Source organism: Haemorhous mexicanus, chromosome 1 (genome assembly GCF_027477595.1).
Source record: "Haemorhous mexicanus isolate bHaeMex1 chromosome 1, bHaeMex1.pri, whole genome shotgun sequence".
NCBI classification, from domain to species: Eukaryota; Metazoa; Chordata; class Aves; order Passeriformes; family Fringillidae; genus Haemorhous; species Haemorhous mexicanus.
The window spans coordinates 63772134-63788825 of record NC_082341.1 but is presented as its reverse complement, the minus strand read 5'-3'; the positions used below and the strand labels follow the sequence as shown (position 1 = coordinate 63788825).

The window sequence follows — 16692 nt, the reverse complement described above, 5'->3', positions numbered from 1 at the left end:
ATTTCCCTTAACAACAGAGCTAATTGTGAGAAATGAAGGAATGTATCATTAATGTATTTGCTTATGCTGACACCAAGATGAAAGTTGCATCCACCTGCAAAGCTTTTGTAACTACAAGTAATAATTTCATATTCAAGGAAGTATTGTCTTAGCTTTTAAAAAGTTGATAGTGACATATTTTGATGGATATTTCTGCACTGATTGTCAAAAAACCATGTGTCTGCAGAATCATTTCTGACACCTTGTTTGGCTACTTTCTCTTTTTCTGCTTCCTTTGTTTGTGTGTTTGTTCAATGACTTAAGGCAGTGACATTGTACCTTTGATTCCTACCTTGCATTAAAATACTGATACATCAAACCAATCAAACTTTCATAATCAGTTTTTTGGTGGTAATTGAAAAATTGAGAAGTCTAGCTATGTAAAACATGCCATCTAATAGCTGCATGGGAATTATAATATGTAAGAAAGAAATCCAACTGTGACACAACAGAATTTGTTTTGCAAACCAAATGTGTAATTTATAGGACGTTCCTATGCATCTAGGACAACTGATGGAAATGGGGCTGCTTTTCTTCATACAGGTTGATTTGCATTAATTTTCCACCACAAACAATGCCCATGAATTCTTGGCACTAAATTTCATGTGACTATGGATCAGTGCTAGTTTTTAATTAACAGATGTATTGTATTCCCACGTATCTTAAGTGGAACTCTGTCAGTTTATGTCTTAGTTGACTTGAAGTTGATTCATTATTCTCTTCAGTAGTTTTAGCATTGGAAGCTATTATCATAACAGCAGCTGGATTTTCGATAACCCAGTATAGCTGGCACATGTTGGGGCATATGGGGATTTATTAAATCATTCAGCTCTTGCACACAGCAAAGAGTGAATTACTTAATACCCAAATTTAAAACAGCTGGTCACTGAGCATACAGTAATGTATGTCATACGTCTTTTTCCAGGGCTTTTTTGTAGTGAACTTAACAAGGAAGAAAACTGGTTTGATGTCTTGATTTTAAAGAATAATAAAGGTTTTTTTTATCCTGCTTATTAAGAAAATACCAAATTATCTAGTAGTTCCTGTTAGAAAAGAGTCTCCAGATATTAAGATGGAAAAATCTTTGTACCATATGGCAGCAGGATAAAGAAGCCATGCAAGGTAGAGAAAATGTTTTGGATATTTGCACATGTGCTCATCTGTAAAATGCAAGGTTTTTTCTTTGCCCTTAAGAGCACAGAGTCTTAATTTGTAGACTTTACTCTTGTGACAGCAGCCAGCTATAACATTCTCATGTAGATATTTCCATAAAGATCTCAGCACAAAATTTGCCAGAACTTAACATGGCTGCAGACAAGTCCAGAGCCTAGAGCCAGAATAGTCAAAAATAAATATGTGTTTAAACTACTTTAATAGCCAAAAGGGATTATTTTTATCTCCCATTTATCAAAAAGGTAAAATAAGCCAAAGGTAGAAGCCCCTATATCTCCTTTCTCTATTGCTGGGGCTATAAAATCATCTAGAAGCTTCCTACACAAAATGTACAAGGACTTACCAGTAGATTCAAAATGTCACCTTTGTCTCTAGAATGTGACATCTGCTCTAATAATAACTTTACTGAAAGTTTTATTAAAGCAATAATTATATAGGCTAACCCACTGAAGAAGTAAAGTTATGCATCAAGGAATGCTAATGGTTATCAGTTAAGTGTTTAATAACTTGCATTCAAACATCTAAGCACATAAAATTTAGTCCAGCAAGTAAGAATGAAAGGAAAAAGGAAAAGAAACAGCCACATCATAATTTTTGTTTTGGAACCCCAAAGATATACCAACTGATTTCTGAATCTTTTTCTCAGTCAGGGCAACAAAACACTCTGGGGCTTTTTTTCTTCAAGAAGAAAAAAAATAAATGCTTTTCCTTCCTCTGGAGAGCCATGAGTGACTGCAGAGGTGTCTTCTTCATAGTAGGGATTTATTTATACCCTGCTGAGTACAGAATACCTTATAGAGAAGTTAGAGTTCTCCAAGAGTACTTCAGACAGAGTACTCTCTATATTGAAACTCACTTTTTAAAAATAATGGAGGGTTCTTGACATTCTGTGTCTGTGAAGTTAGAAATGTCATATTTTTCCTCTTTTTGAGGACTCTCTGCAGGCATGAGCAATAGAAATGAACTTTAAAAATTAGTACTGATGTTCTAGTGCTGGCTTTTGATATGCAACTCTTTGTATTTCAGAGCCACTCTCCCCAGCCACGTGACAACATTTTTGGTTTACTATGAAGATCAATAGCAAAATGCATAGAATATAAAGCAAGAAAGGCAAATCCATTAGACTGTGAAAAACTGAAACACAGAAGGCTTCTTTTATACTTTTTTTTTTTTTAGAAATTCCTTCTATTATATTTTGTACTTTTTTGCACTGAAATGTCAGTAAGTTTGACTAGTCAGGAAAATACCTTTGAGCAGTTGATACGCCAATCTACATCTCTCTGGAAATCTAATATATAGATAGAAATATATAGATATATTTCCTGAGAATTTATTTTTAAACTGTTCTAGAGAGCAACAGCTTAAAGTGAGGATGTACTGATTAATGTAGAGGGTGTGCACAGTCTGTAGGGATTAAGTAAGGACTAGTGCCCTGGTCTATGGTCTCTGGGGACTAATAAAGTAGTCTGCAGGCACTATTCACAAGACTGATTCCTGTGTGAGTTTGAAGATGAATACAGGACTTCTAGAAATTGCTGCTAAGTGAATTTAATCTGGAGACAAATTTAGTCTTTTATAAGAAACTCTTCTTTTTGGTGTCATTATATCAAAATGTGAGTTGTTTTTCAAGTGATCTCAACTTTCAAGATTCAGCATAGATTATATTTCTGAAAGGTGATGTTTGTAGTTGCAAAAAGAGCAAGACAGCTTTAATTATCTTGAAGTTCTGAAACTTAATCCCCTGAAATTTACTTTTGATGATAAAAGCAAACAATTGGAATGTATTTGAGTTAAAGAAACCTGCGATCTGAATGTCATATTTTGCAATTGCTTGAATAATCAGCAATGTGAATATATACCCATTAAAAAGTCCTTAGGCTGGTAACATGTTTTCCAAATTTACTTTTGTTGCCCAGACTATATTTTCTCACCTTTTTGTTTTTTGAAGTGATTCCGATGTTCATCAAAATTTATATTTATGTCTCCTATCTATTACTGCTGCTTGATAAGAGACTTGTAAACCCAAAATCTAGACAAATAGAAAAGTAGGGAAATTTAGAGCTAGACTGAATGACTATACCTTTCTGTTTTGGAAAACAGCATAATTCTGAGGAAAAGCTGGTTTTGCCTCCCAGTTTGTTTTTGTTTGTGTCCTGAGATAGGAGCATAACATTAATTGTGGGTGGCTGCTGCTGTTCATTTGAGACTATCTCGTAACTCAGGCTGGAAAGATCTGAGCTTTCCAATATCATCAGAAGGCCAGCAAACTTGGTCTGCCAGCAGAGAAGCCACAGCTCTCTCAGGCAGAAAGTTCTGGGGTTTCTTTTCACTGGTTCTCCCTTTTCCATTAAAATCAGACCTACTCAAAAGCCTCTCTGAGCCTCCATTACTTTTTTCTGTAATCAAGCCTTGATTTTTCAGCATAGGTAGATACATAATGACTGCGGTTGGAAGAAGGCAGCAAAGGACCTAAATTAGTAAATGTGTGCTGTGGAAAATAAATCACAAACTTGGAAGGAAATTATTCACTCAAGTTGAAACTGAAGACCTAATTGCCTAGTATTACAGACAACTGCCTGATGACCCAGGAAACTAGAGATATTGTCCAAATTGAGAGAAGGTGTTACACAGTCCTTTTGGGACAGCTGGCTTCAGCGAGGCTCCCTACTTCCCTAACATTTACTGAAAGTAGAATCGGAGGGTCGTGAAAAGAGTAATTTTAAAATTACCATTTACTATTTTTACATACCTTTTTCTACTCACTTTCAAAATGCAGGTAATTATGAAGTAGACTTTATCAACTCCCTCACTTTTTTACAATGTGAATGAGTTTCATTTTCTTTCTCAAAATGCAGTTCTATTTCTCAAAGAGAGACGTTGTTGAGCTCATTTTGCAGACGTGCAAATCGTGTCCCTAACAAACCTTGACAAGGCTTTCAGATTTGGGCTTTTTTTAATGGGTTTTAGCACATCTGTTCTGTCAGTCTGACTACTGCAAATGCAAATGTCATCTGTTTAAAATCCTTATTACGTTCTCTGCTAAGAAATTGCTGAGTGTATTTGGTACTTATCTGTAATTTTATACCTCAGTCTCTAGACTCTTCTCTTTACTCTGTCTTTTGTCTGCTCTTGGAGTCTGAACTAATCACTTTACCAAACGTGTCTCTTTTTTTTTTTTTTCTTATGTTTTAAATTAATTGAGTGCCTTTAAAAGGTATTGAATTTGCACCAAAAGCTAGAGCGTGGGTGTTTTTTATCACATAGTACAGAGGTATATTCACGTTTGTGTCTAGACTTGACCCTAGTGCTTCATGGTGTAGCTTTTGATGGACAAACTCCTTTTTATCACAGGATTAGTTGTCTTTAATTGTCTTGAAATTTAAATTTGGACTTTGGTAGGTTTATAACCCTTCCTGCCCTGCATTTGATTGACAAGGTCTTGGAAAGAGGTGCAAGTAGGCAAGAGGTTTCAAAGGTGCTGAACACTTGCAGGTCCATTAATTTCATTAGGATATTTTAAACATCAGCATTCATCAACCTACATTTCAAAAGTATGTTTTTCTTTAAAACTGACTGTGGAGAGACAAGCAAAGCATTAGGTATTTCAGGATAGCTTTTTTTTTTACTAATTGTAACACGACTTCAACCTAGCTAAATGTTGTTTTAGGAGGGCAGTCTTTCCATTTTGACCTGTACAGCACTTTGCCCTTTTCTCAGCTAATGCTACTGCACCCTTACTTTTTAGCAAGGAGATATACTTTTCCTAGAGAGGGAATGGAAGGCAGGAAGGCAATATCTGCAGCTTCCTAATCTTTGTCTTCACTGTTCTACAGACTGTAATTCAGGTTTTGGTTAGTTCATGGAGAGACCTCTTTACTGCCATGATTTACAGGATTAGATCTTTTGCCAATTTATAAATTACTAGTCACTGGTAGCCATAGTCTTTCATGCCAGATGCATCAGGAATATTGGAGTTTTCTGGGCTGTCAACTCTCAGTTATCCTGTTGTTTGTGCATCTTGTCAGTTCATGTGTGAGGATGTACACATAAAAATATGGAAGTCCCAAGTGAATCACGTGATGTGATGTTAACGTAAAATAATTCCAAATTTACAGACTACTTTAGAGATTAGTCGACATTAAATGTAACTTCAATCTGTTTATTTTGGGGGAAGATACTGTATAGGAAACTATGATTTCAAAATTTCTATGCTCTGTAATTTTTTATATGAAGTCTCTTTGGATTCTGGATCACTTTAGGTCTGCATACTGACCTGTTGAAGCAGGATGTGCATGCTTATGGGTACTCCCATTTTACAGCATTTTCTTCTAAATAACACACATTTTTCTGGAGATAAGAGAACCATTATGAGAGGGTTAGTTTGGGTTTTTTTTCTCCTGGTTCTCAGGTTGCTATTCAACTCCCATAGTAGGAACTGGAGGGTGAAGCCTGGGAAATAAAGTGCCCAGGATGGGCACATGGGGCATTTGCCATTCAAATCCTTTGAGGTCACAACACTGTGATGCTCTGCTTTGGCCAAAATTTGGAGGAATCATTTTTTGAATGGTTGCTAGAAAGAGAAGATATGTGCCCTGTTGAAATGTAAAAGCAATTTCATCTGATTAGTGTACTTCCCTTACAATCTGGCTTACTCTTTTTGCTAAAAACAAGTAGTGAAGCTGCTTAGAGTGATGCTCTCTGTATGCAGTTATGATTAGGCTCTCCTTTTTCTGGGCAGCCTCATCTGCAGTTTTCTTCTGTAAAATCCTAATGTGGGAGTATTGTTAGATGATGGAGTAGAAATTAGTAAAGTACATCCAATTCAGTTTCTTCAGTGTAGCAAGATGGTATCTTTTTTTCCTTTTTTCTTTTCCCCCTGAAGGCATGTGAATGTGTTCTTTGGAAGTAATGATATAAAATCTGTAGTAAGGATATAAGGAAGGAATGCAGTAGTGGAAATAAGTTTTCAACCATTTAATATTTATGAGTTTAAATTCTTGTTTGTATTTATCAGGATACTAAATTTCTCTAGTGTTTTAAGGCAAAATAACTCAAATCACTTTGGTTTTTTCCTGAATACTTATTTTTGTTGTGTTTCACTTTTTTGAAACAGAACCTGGGGAGGGAAGTCTAATTTTTTTTAAACAATAACTTTAATTAATATCAATTTGCTTTATAGCAGATTGACTTGGCATGTAATTCTCAGTTTTAATTTGCTCCTGAGCTTTTAAGCATATCCAAACATATATTAAGATGTATAAGCATTTGTGATAGCAAACTCAGTAGTAATTTGATAGTACAGATATAAATACAAGATACGTGTACACCTTATAGTACTCAGATGTGCATCAGAAAATTCTGATGATGGCATTAAATTTTCATATTTTATATATTTCAGAGAAGTATTTGTTCATTTCAGTGCATATTTTTTTCACATTTTTGCCACAGTACCAAGTGATAAATTCATTTTGTAAGCCATGTTATTCTGATCACATAGGACAGTGTGGCACAAAGGAGTTTTTGGTGAAGGTGGTAGCTGGCCAGCTGATAAGTGCTGATTGAATCTACATTTGTTGAACTTCTAGGGAAAATAAATTGAAAAGAATGATGAAATGAAAAAGGCAATATTTCTATAGCTGTTTGGTACCTTTAGTGGTTATTTTTTAAACACAAACTGCTTAAATGAAGAAAACTAGGAAACACAAATATACAAAGCCTTTTAAACCTCTTTAAAAGTGTAACTATCCAATTAAAACTGTTGCATTCAAGAAGCGTGATAATTCTGCTACCCAGAGGTTTTGTCTGTGTATTTACTTGGGGACAGTGATACAGATTACTTTAGCTAAGCTCAAATTTGTGTTCATGTGCATCTTATGTTGGTCTGTATATTGTATTCAGGAGTTGATGATTCACCTTTTTTTTTAGTAAGAATGAAATTTATAAACTTAATATTGCATGGCAAAGTAATCACAGACCTAAAATCTTAAAAGGTTTGTACATAAGACAAATATCTGACTGTAACAGATCAAAGTTTGTTTTCCACAGCTGAACCACTTATCTCATGCACTTATAATTATTTTTGTCTTTCTATTTTGCTCCTCATCATTATGTAAAGCTGTCATTTTGTTTAGTAGGAGTAATTGACAAAGTACAGCTGTTAAATTGCTTCATAACAGGAGGACAGTATTGCAAGTATGGTTATAAAGGCACAAGAGGCAATGTAAATTTTTCTCAATCCACCTATTGGAAAATTGTAATTCATATTCTAGTTCAAGCTGGAAAATGTTAGTGTGTCCAAAAACCTTTCCCATAGGAGAAGAAAAAGCTAGAGTGACTGATTGTAAGCCATTTTGTCTTGAATCTGGAGAAAATATTTATTAGCAAAACCCATAGGCCATAGAAGTGAATTATCTTATGGTTTGCTGGGTCATATGCCTCCCTGGTTGGCCTCTGGAGGAGCCATGGCCCTCAGCAGGAGAGGCAGCTCTGAGATCAGAACACAGCTCCATACAGACTTGCAGTCAGCTCTGGGGTAATACCTTTTGGACATCTCAAACCCCAACAAATTTCAACCTGTCTTCTACAAGAAGCTTTGTATTACAGAAAAATACTGATCTCTCTGAGCTGTTTTATCTCCCTTGAAGGATTGTTGTTGAGACAAACTTCAACATAAGCCTCCAACATACTACAGAAGTGGTACAGGATTGTGAAAAATGTTTTGTGTGATTGATCATAGAGCTGCTGCTGAATTTGTGTGTCTGTGTCCCACAGCTGGTGTTTAGCCACTGTGCTTGGTGAAGGGAAATCTACTGTCCCAGTCCCTGCAGAGTGTGGGAGGCAGACAGACAGACTGTAGAGTTCAGGTTGGAGCAACAGACTGGCACAATTTTTCCACTGCAGTGAGACAGCACTCCTGACTTCAGGTTTGGGGCGTACCTGACTCACATACTCAACCCTAGAAATGGCTGAGGCAGCCAGCTGGACTCCCAGCTCTGACCAGGGAAGTATTTTTCCATGTAGCATACTCTACCCCTGCAGGCTCCCTCACTAGCACAACCTTGCCACACAAACCAATACACAAACCTTTCTGTGGGAAAAAGGAGTCCTTATTGCCATTTGTCATAACGTAGTGAGGAGAACAGTAAGTGCTTTGCCAGAGTATTTCAGAGTGATGTACAAAAAAAAATGTTCTAGTTGTCTGGTTTTTGTCTTCAAAAATGTTAAAATTCATATAAAAGATCAGATGTGATTTTTTTAAAATTTACAGTCCTGCTTTATGTCTTAAATATCATATGTAGTTAATGGCAGTAAGTCATAACATGCTTTTCTGCTGCTGGTTACCTTAGATAATACAGTTATATTTTCTACAGAATGCAATTCGTGAGGTATTTTGAGAGTTTTCATCACTACAAGAATAGAAGAAGCTGAAGTCTGTCTCTTAATGTATGTTTTCACAAAATACAGCTTTTGCTTGACAGCATTTAAGTGAAGTACAGTAATTATGACATTAAGTGATGAGATAATATTTCTGTGTTTTCATTAATAATGCAAATAAACATATTTCTTTCTTAAGGCAAATGTTCAAATAATTCTTAAGAACAAAAAATTGTTTTGTTTATTGAACTAAATGAGCATTGAAACAGTGATTATGTTTGTACAATGACAGTGGCTGGGGAATTTTAATTCTCTTTTTGTAATATAGCATCTTGATGGGATATGTTCCCATCCCCTGCCTAGAGTTTGCACAGAAATTAATTGATCCTTCCATTAGACTTCTGGAGCATCCAGAAATTAACTTTGAGCATTGTCCTTTCATTTTTTAACTCTGTCACAAAAGCCTATTTCACATCCAGTTTACATCATCTTTTAATACTCGTGATGAATTCTTGGTATTAATTTGTCCTTTCTTTTTAAACTTCTATCCTGAGATTTTTCCTCTGATCTGCTGGGTTTTTTTCCCCTTGAAACAAGAATGTATTTAATGACCTGGTATAAATGTGACTTTTCCTATTTGCCTGAATGTTTTGGTTTTTGTTTGGTTTTTTTTTTTTTTTTAATTTTCTGATGGACTTCCTTTATAAATAAATAAAATGCCTTTACTTTATGAGGGGGAAAACACATTGCATCTAAATACCTATCTTTCTGGTAAGTGAGCCCTGAGCCAGAAACTCACAATAGCATCTTCCAAGTATTTACTTCTTAAGTTTAGTCTGCTGTTTTGTCAAGGAAATCACTGAGAGTGCAGGTTCTCAGTTACTCCAGTAGCACCTGCATTGCCTTCACAGAAAGCTGGGCTTGAAGGCTTGGTGAGGCACAGCCTCAAGGTGTGTGTTCTCCTTGTGCAGCTTTCTGCCAAGTTCTTAAACCTGTAGGAGGCCCAAAGACGTATTTTTGCTGTGGGAGATGGTGCCTTTGCAAGTTTGATAGATGCTCATCGCTCAGGGTTATGCTGAGATGCCGTTGTTGCTCCTTGTAGGCTGCCGCAGTTAATGCAAATTGACCTTTATCACCAAAACAAGTTTGTTCTGGAATTATTAGCTGTGATTCTGGAGCACAGGATTTTTGAGTCTTGCATCTTTCTATTAACTTTTGCACACATACAATGGATTTTAGGCCTTGCATTATCTTTTGGGAGTTCGCTACCATCCTTGTCTGTGAAGGCAGTGTGCGTTTTAGCTGGAAGGAAAAAAGGGATTTGAGCTCTCACCACTGATTCTCCTTTTGTTCTGTTTCCCACAAAGGCAAGGTAGCCCATGTAGTATTTCTGAAGTCCTTCTCCAAGGTGACATCCAACATTCAGCTATTTTAGGAAAGGCAATGTGCCTTGCTTTTCTTCTTAAACCTCCTACTTTCATTTACAGATACTTATTTTGTATGCTGTCTGCATTTCACCTTTGTATGTTAGGGAAGAGCCCTAAAGAGCAATCCCTGAAGATCTTGTATCTGGTGATGAAGAGTTCAGGCAGGTTAACAGATACCTCAGGCTCTCACAGTAGATGAGAGGAATGTTCCAAAGTCATGAATAGGGTTCATCTGCTGCTTCGTTAATAGCTGCTTCAGTTAAACCTCACACAACTGCACTCTGCACCATACCTTTGTATTTTTTATATGTGAAGTGGACATTTGAAACCACTTACATGTTTGCTAAGTGCTACTGTGCCTAGCAAAAAGCTGCATTTGCCATAGTTCTCCTTTAGAGACACAATGTGCCTGTCTTCAGATTTTCCATACTCTTAGATTATTTGCAGTTGACTGTAGGAGTCCCTCTGAGGAAGAGAGGTTATTTACTTGCCCATAACAGATTTTACTTTGAGATATGCTGCCTGCACATTTAGCCCTTCCATTTAGCTGTGTTCCTTGGTTAGGTCTAATCAGTGGACTCTGAGATTTGGACCACCCCTGTTACTACACGAACTGCTGGCTGACAGATGTGGGCCTGAAGGAAGTTTCTTTAGATACTGCTGGCATAAAACTCATCATAGTTCAGTGCTTGCTTACACCACTGTGTGATTACATGTTGGTGACTAGTCTTCTCTGGTCTGTAGGTAGGAAACTGGTCTTTGCCTTCTTAGAATATTTCTTCTCTTATATTTTTTGTTAACGACAAGCCAGATGCCAAAGAAAATTTTTTATTGCTGCTGTTTTCAGGGTTCTTTTCCCTAAAGGGAGAAATACTAACATTTAAACTGATTAGGGCTGAAAAATGGGGTATGTTCTAGAAGAAAAATACAAGAAAATGAGAACTGTAAAATCTAATGAATATTTTCAAATGTTTTTTTCCTGGTAAGGTAAAACCCTAAAAAACCTTTAGAGAGATGCTTAACTAGTATGTCTTCTACTCAGCTGATAAGAAAACCCAACCTACTGAAATTCCTGGAACTTCAGTGCTGGCGCTGAAACAGAAGGAAAGGAGGTGTTGTGAATTATAAAGACTTGCAATACATCACAGAGGATGAAATATTTTTCATTAATGGACTCAAAGGTTAAATCAATAAATAATTTCTGAAGTTATTCCATGTTTTTCTACCTACTTCAAACATGTCTGAAATTCCCACCCACCTGGAATAAGCATTTTCAGAATGTTGTTACATAGATGGTAGTTTTGTATCAGTTGCTCAATATTCTCTCCATAATAAATGAGTTTAAATTGTTTGAGATACAGCCTGTTTCATCCTTAATGATCGTAATTTGCCACTTCCTTCAGACTTCCTTTTATGCCTTCTGTTTTTCTCAAGTTTGAAAAGCCAGTATCTGTGTTAGGCCCAACATGTTATACCCAGATACTGGATTTCAGCTTGGGAATTTAGTTTTTGCACCAGCCTTGTGGATCTTGCTGCCTAAGAATTCTTCATATTTTGTGCTGGTATTGCAGAGCCAAAAGGGCACTGTTGTGCCTGGCAGGCATTTGACAGGTTTTCCAGGTTCTTTATCTGATGCCCCAAGGCTGTTGTGGAGCATTGTGTGATTTGATAAAATTGGTTTCAGTGATACAGTCTGAGTGTACACACTGCTGTTTCCACTGAATTGATTCAATTCCATTTTTATATTCTACTCCCTCTGTATTGTACTTTGAGTATTTTATAAAATTATTCATTACATTTAAGTGGGCTTTAGCAGAAGGAGTTCATGGTAATGATTACATTCAAATTTGTGTTCAGCTTGCAAAATTGAGTAGTTATAACCACCTTATTTCATTCATTTGAGACACTTTTTCGGTTCTCTCTGTATTGATTTGATTTAATTCTGCAGTTTTAGCCTGCTCCAGAAATTTGTTGGCTTTTGGAGAGGTCTCTTCCCCTGCAAATTGTTACATGATTCTCTGATTAGAATGTTGGGAACCTCAGGAAAAGCTTTTTTTTTTTTTTTCATCGCTGTCAGTCTTGCTATCAAGATCTCTCTCTTTGTTTCTATACTCATCTCTTTAACGACAAAGGTTTTCATTTTTTTTCCTTTATCAGAACTATTAAATTTAATATTCCCATCTGAGGACATCACTAATGTCCTTTCATAGAGATGCTTTTGAAGGCTTTCAGTTCTCTTCCATCTCCTTCTTAAGTATTGCTTTTTAAAATTTTACCAACTCTTTGGGGACTGATGCTCGTTCCTGAGCAGCTGTCTTGCTCCATCCTGATTCTTATTTAGTTTTCAATGGTAAGTGTCCCGCCTAACTTACTAATTGTGAGATCTTCATAGACTCTCTTTGGGTTCTAGGACTTCATGTGCCAGGCCTTTCTGTTTTACCATGTCAAGACAGAAAAAAATCTGCTTCCCTTAATCTTTCGATATTACTCCTGTGCCTTGAATCACATTGCTAGAACCAATTGGTGCTGATCCTCTTACCTAATTACATATATTCACATGTGAAAAAGAAGTTACTCATCTCAGTTACATCTTTATTCATCTTCTGCTATTAAATTTACCGAAACCTTATTCCCCAAATACAATTTTCATACATTACCTATCCAATGTTAATGGCTCAATGATGCCAAAGAGCTTTAGTTGCCATAATTGGTATGCTGTTATGTCTTTGAATTCTTCATAAAGCATACTTTTAATTTTGTCTTTGATGATTCTTCAGTGATAACAGCATATTTTAGTTTTGTGCTAATTCTCTTTTAACTTTCAGTCAATGGCAGGTCAAATCAGGTAACTGCTCACAACATCTAGTTGCCTTAATTATTTCTCCATGGTATGAGTTTGTTGACTTTGAGAGCTTCATTTTCTGGCTGTTTTACTTCTTTACAATGTAGAAACACAGTGTCTGCTCGTCAGCATTACAGAAGACATGTGACACATGGAAGCTCAAAATATTTCAGGTGACCACCTTCCAGCCTTTTGTTTGAATAGTGGGGTTTCATTATCTTTTCTGAAGTTCTGGATTTTATTTGGACTTCAATCATAGCTTTGCTATTATTACTTACTATTACCTCCTCTCATATTGACATGCAGTATTCCTTTTATGCTTTTCTGAATTTTTTTTTTTTAATTTCCCACTTAGTAACCATACTCTTAGGCAGCAAAGTGAATGGATTAAGATTTGTGGCTGTCAGAGTCCACAAAAAAAAAGGCACCTGAACATCTACACATTTGGTAGTCCTTTATTCTATTTAAAGCTTTTGACTGTGACAATATACACTAATAATGATATGGTAACCTATCCTAATTGTCAGTATTAAGGTATCTGCAACTTGGTGACACACTGAAAGTGAAGTAGTTCACTGAGCTGAACAGAGAGAAATGGATAAGAGCTTCCCTGAGGCAACAGTGTCCATTGATTTTGTATTGTTTTAACTTTGTCATTGCCAAGGTAACAGTCTACATTTAAAATACCATCTTTTCTTCTCCTGATTTTACCTCTGATGTCCCCTGTGTGTTGCTTGGTGTACATATATGAATCTGAATGTCCTTCAAAACTTTTGAAGGAATGCATGCATTAATTACTTCAGTTGACCCCAATATTCTAAACTGATTCTGTCTTTTACAAAGAAACGTTCTTAAATTACTGGCAATTCTTGACAAAGGAAGCTGCTACCAAAATATTACAAACATGAAGTGTGTAAGAACCTGGCTGGTTGAGGCCGTTCTTCTGGGAGGTTAACTAGGTGCTGTTAGAGAACTGTTCAGGAACTGTTAACTGAGGTTAACTAGGAACTATTAACTGTTTTAGAACTGATTTCCTGGTGATTTTGCTTCTTCTGCATAGTGTCCTCAAGCAACATAGCAGACCAAGCCCATTTCTCCACTTGGAAGAGAAGCCATAATATTTAGCTTTAAATTATGTCTTATTAATTGATACATAAAATAATATTTTGTTTTTATGGACCAATCCTGTATAATCTCTTGTATTCTGAACTCACCTGCTGTTTGGGTATACCTGAGAACAAAACAGATACTTCTCATAGCCATTCTGCTACCTTCCAGTTAGCCAAGTGAATTGTTCTTGCTCATAAAGATGGATGTTATTTATGGTGTGATTTCTTTAAATTCAGATTGTTATCAGAGAATGTCATGAATGGGATGAGACAGTGATCTGCAGATGGTGTTTGTTGTGTACTATCACTCCAGTGATGCCCATTACCTTAACAGTCATGCCCAGTTCTTTCTGAATATTGTTTCAATTATATTTTTAAATGAATGAATTAATAATTCTTTATACATGCCCTTTGAAATATTTACTTCATAATTTCTTTAAATTTATTCTTGCAAGGTAAATTCTCTGTTTCCCAGTGATCCCAGTTAAATTGCATTATGCTGATTGAAGTATGATTATATTGAAATATAATTAACTTTATCTTATCACACTTTAATTAGTAAAACACACTGGATTTCTTTAAAGTTAAACTCATGGGTTTTGGCTTAATAAGGAAATATCATTGCTTGTGAGTCTGAAGTGTTACTTCTGAAAATATAATTCTGAAACTATGTAGGTGATATGTTCTGAGTACATTCCAATCATCATGTCACACTTTGGTCCGAAGTGTTAAGACCATATAGTCACATTTGCCAGTGGATCATGAAATAAAAATTAAAAACTTTGAAGTTACATGATAGCAGCTTTCAATCTTCATAGAGTAGGGAGGATGTTACTGGAATTTTGACCCAAATACTACACTTACTCTGAGAAATTTATCATTATTCAGCTTTGTTTTTTGTGCTGCTGATAGGAGTAGTAGTTCCCTGTGCAACCCCTTTCCTCTATATACATTGCTTTCTAAAGGGGAAAAAAAAGTTTTAGAGAGGTGACAATAAAGGGTTTTGACCTATCAGATACTTGATACTTGGGAGATGCTGGCTCTGAAAAATTCACATTAGGAATGTATAGGAATGTACATCAAAAACTGTCTGGTGTAAAACTGCAGCATTGTTTATTTAGAGTGCATGAACTGTCATTTAAATGCCTCTAGCTAATATTCAGGAAAACTGCTTATGGCTGCTAAAGCCTTGCCCCAGACAACCTGTCTGCTGCTCTGTTTAAACTGTGACTCTCAGGTTTAATTATAACAACACATTCTGCAAGTACTGTGTTGATAAGGATGTAGCAAATAAGCTGCTGTGTTTTGGGTGATCAGCTGGTGTGGTAAAAGTTCTGTTTCATTAGGTACTTTGAAAATGGAATGGAGGTTACATTAAATTTAGTGCACATCATGCCTATGTTTTTAACTGCTGTTTCCTTCAGTGTTGATCCTTTCCATGTTGATGTTTGCAACTGGAGAATTTTTTGTGAGATGATTTCTCACGAAGTCGTAAGACAGAAAAAAGATCCTGTCAATTTGTTTGTATAGGTTTTGATGTGAAAGAATTGTGTATCTTAAATCTATCCGCTGTTTGGGGGGAACTCTTTCAAACTGTGTGTGTTTTTTTTCAAAATCTTTGTTTTAATGTATGTCTTGCCATTCTCTGCTCTTTTCCTGTCCTGCAAAAGTTATTAATGTAAAGGATCTTGAACCAACACCTTGGAATAAAACATCTGTCCTGTTGGCAATTTTATTTCCTCATTTTTTTAATCTTGATTGGTTCTTGGTTTTGCTTCAGACAGAAATCTTACATTCTCTGTTAAAGTCTTGCAACTTGTAATACTACTACTCCTCCTTTGATATCTTCAGTTCCCCTTTACCACCATATTGCTGACTTTCTTCTGTCTTTGAAATGTGGTGGCCTTTTTGTTTTCACTTCTAGTTTATTTATTTTCTAAAACTTATTTCTCTCTTGTCCCTTACCTTGTGTAAGGTCCATTACTTTTTTCTGTCTGCTTACTAGAAAACAAATTAACCCAAACCTGAAAGAAAACTATTAAAAGCAGAACATTTATCTAAATTCTAGAATTATTATAAGAGATTTTTATCTTGTTGTGCTTGTATTCTTACATGCGTTCAGTGCCCCTCTTAAAAAGGATAGGTTACAATGAGCAATGTTCCTGTAAAGACTTACAGAGATTATCAGAGGTATGGCAGATCATCACACAAAGGAAATTAAGGACTCTTCAGTCTGGAAAATGCTAATTGAGAGGGACTAGAACAGAGGTCAGTAAAATCATGAAGAGCACTGAGAAGGTGAATGGAGTTGTTACTGGTCTGTCACAGCATAACAATTAGGGGACATCAAATGGAATTAGCACATGGAAGGCTCACCTGAGATTTTTTTGTTTCAAGTGGTTTTGCTGTGGTGGGGGTTTAGATTCAAGGAGAGACTTGTTGACAAGTTAATAGAAAAGAAATCCATCAGAAGCTGCTGGTTACAGAAATATCTTTCTGACAAAACCCAGTTGGAAGGACGAAGGGATTCTGGGGGGCTCAACATTTGAAATGCTTCCCTGGGCTACTTCTGATGCCCACTGCTAGGAGTAGATTGCTGGCTTAGATGGACCTCTGGACCAGTATGTCTTATCTTCAAGATCCCTGAAACATTGCAGGACTGTAGATTATAGACTGGTGAAAAGACATGTTCAGAAATATTTATTTTTCTTTTTTTTTTTTTTTTTTT

At 36.1% G+C, this 16692-nt stretch overlaps 1 protein-coding gene across 2 annotated transcripts in view; it reads left to right on the top strand.

Annotated features, from left to right (window-relative positions):
• Positions 1-16692, top strand: part of CDKAL1 (CDK5 regulatory subunit associated protein 1 like 1) — a 383156-nt gene that overhangs the window by 254449 nt on the left and 112015 nt on the right. The window lies entirely within an intron of this gene.